Source organism: Carassius gibelio, chromosome A20 (genome assembly GCF_023724105.1).
Source record: "Carassius gibelio isolate Cgi1373 ecotype wild population from Czech Republic chromosome A20, carGib1.2-hapl.c, whole genome shotgun sequence".
Taxonomy (NCBI): Eukaryota; Metazoa; Chordata; class Actinopteri; order Cypriniformes; family Cyprinidae; genus Carassius; species Carassius gibelio.
The window spans coordinates 935,794-938,293 of NC_068390.1; the positions used below are offsets into that span (position 1 = coordinate 935,794).

The 2,500-nt window shown below is 40.8% G+C and overlaps 1 protein-coding gene and 3 non-coding genes across 4 annotated transcripts in view; all 4 read right to left on the reverse strand.

Annotated features, from left to right (window-relative positions):
* Nucleotides 1-2,500, reverse strand: part of LOC127938331 (uncharacterized) — a 374,843-nt gene that overhangs the window by 270,374 nt on the left and 101,969 nt on the right. The window lies entirely within an intron of this gene.
* On the reverse strand, nucleotides 2,022-2,094 carry trnak-uuu (transfer RNA lysine (anticodon UUU)). Its single transcript has one exon. It is a non-coding gene; the product is annotated as a tRNA-Lys (tRNA).
* trnas-uga (transfer RNA serine (anticodon UGA)) lies at nucleotides 2,263-2,344 on the reverse strand. Its single transcript has one exon. It is a non-coding gene; the product is annotated as a tRNA-Ser (tRNA).
* The window catches only part of trnah-gug (transfer RNA histidin (anticodon GUG)), a 72-nt gene continuing 47 nt past the window's right edge, over nucleotides 2,476-2,500 (reverse strand). The window contains exon 1 of the tRNA in view: nucleotides 2,476-2,500. This exon is cut by the window's right edge and continues 47 nt beyond it. This is a non-coding gene — a tRNA (tRNA-His).

The window sequence follows — 2,500 nt, forward strand, 5'->3', positions numbered from 1 at the left end:
CAGGCCAAGCGTCAAAAACAAAATAGAGAAGAAAGATGAGGTGGTAAAAAAATGTCAACCTTCCCGTACACTCAACGCCAGAGTGTTGCCGTGACCCGGATTCGAACCGGCGTTGCTGCGGCCACAACGCAGAGTACTAACCACTATACGATCACGGCGTGCCAATGGCTCACCCAAGTTAACCCCTGGAGCCCGAATACCAGAAGCACCAGCGGCGTGTTGGTCCATCGAAGAGGGACAGGACATTTCGCAAATCAGTGGGAGGACCTTGAAAAATTCATGGACGCTTTTCCTCGTGGCCTTCAGCAAACAGCGTAGTCGGCAGGATTCTAACCTGCGCGGGGAGACCCCAATGGATTTCTAGTCCATCGCCTTAACCACTCGGCCACGACTACAAGAACAGACCAGCTTCTGCTCAGTTTGTGTGCAACACTGCTGCCTGACCTACTTGCAAACAACCCAGCTCAGTCAGCAAGCTGACTGTAACCCAATAAAGGGTTTCCTTTTTTGGATACAGAAAATAATAACAACAAAACTTTGTCCACTTATAAAATAAAGATAACAAACAAGATGTGCTGTCTGCAGCCTTTGTCTGCGCTGATCTTCATTTACAAACACGTCATTAAAATGAACCTCTAACTCTGTGAATACTCAACGAAGAGACATGAGAGAGATATCTATAGAAAGCTTGACATTTCTACTTTTAAACTAAACAAGTGCTGCCGAAAACAAATATTCTGTGATAAAGTAATCCATATGAAAACAAGGCGATGTCCTTTTTTCACGTCTCCCTTCATTATATCTAATGTGACCACGCCCCCGCGCTGAACGCTCTATTCAGATTCAAACCGAAGCGCGGCTTGAATACGCCCACACAGAAGAAAAAGCAGCCAGACTGTTGTTCAAGTGCTTTTATTTTACTGTTTGCTTCGCGATGAGAGGAATAACACATAATTCACCCCAAAAAGATGTGACGTGGTTGAGGATTTGAGAAATGGATTTCCTCAGAAAAAAAAGAATGAAGCACTTTATTCAGCAGAGATCATAAACATGAGTAAGTCTCTTTATATTTATTTATATACTTTTACTAGTTTTCACATAACGTCTAAACATTTTACTAGTTAGACTTTTTCAAACTATAATTCTTGACTAAATGTATAATTAAGTTAAATATTATGAAGTTTCAATAACAATATACAAAACTATACCACTCAAAAGCTTGATGTAAATAATATAAATGTAACAAATACATGTAACTGTAACAAATGTAACAAAAAATGGTGTTCTTTTAATTTACCACCCTAAAAAACATGAAAAATATTCTCAGCTGTTTTCAACATTAATAATAATGATAACAATAAAAGTTTTTATTTTTTATTTTTTACAAATTCAGATTGTTAAAAGGATTTCTTAAGGATTGTGTGACTGGAGTAATAATGCAAAAATAAAATTAGTTTGAAAGTCAGCTTTGATTGTTCCTAATAAACTGTTTAACTGCTCCCCCATATTAAATTATGTTGTGGGATGATTAAATATATTCTAAATAAACTCCAAACTTAAAATTATATACATGTATTTTGTTTTCACGTTCTTTCTTGTAACACCTCCCTCTCAGTGACAACAGCTGACTGAGCGGCTCTTTATGCAGCTCATTATGCAGGGCTTTGTCTTCTCAGGTGTAAATCATGATAGTTGACGCCTACTCGCATATGACTTTTACCAACAAAAAGTGTCTTAGACAATTTAAATCAATGTATTGTTTTCTGTAAGTGAGTAAACAAGATGATTTTCACATAATTTACAAAGAAAAATTCTAGGCTACAAGCTCCGGTTCTCAAAAATCCCAGGCACCATTGTTCTTTATGTATTTTTTGGCCTTGTTCATTTAACATTGTTCGTTTGTCACTAACCACAAGGGAGATCCCCTGATCACCGGGAGCAGGAAGGAACACCGTTCCAGTACAGAGTCAGCAGAAGATATGGACCGTAGTGATAGCAAGGTGAGGCCAAAGAAAGACCTTCGCCCGAACAGGGACTTGAACCCTGGACCCTCAGATTAAAAGTCTGATGCTCTACCGGCTGAGCTATCCGGGCTCTTGTCGAGTACTGGCATCTCACCTTTTATATAACAGCAGTTTTACAACAAGCTGCCCAGAAGAGACGCAGGTGTCAAGGGATGAAAGCTAGAAGCAGTTAGGACAAAGGACCACAGAAGGCACAATTACCATCACAGAAAGCTAAAGCAACACTGCAAAGCCCTCCCGTAGTCGGCAGGGTTCGAACCTTCGCGGGGAGACCCCAATGGATTTCAAGTCCATCGCCTTAACCTCTCGGCCACGACTACGTCTAGCGGTAGGCTGCCTGCCCCCTTGTCTGGTGGCTCCCTGCACAGGCCAAGCGTCAAAAACAAAATAGAGAAGAAAGATGAGGTGGTAAAAAAATGTCAACCTTCCCGTACACTCAACGCCAGAGTGTTGCCGTGACCCGGATTCGAACCGGG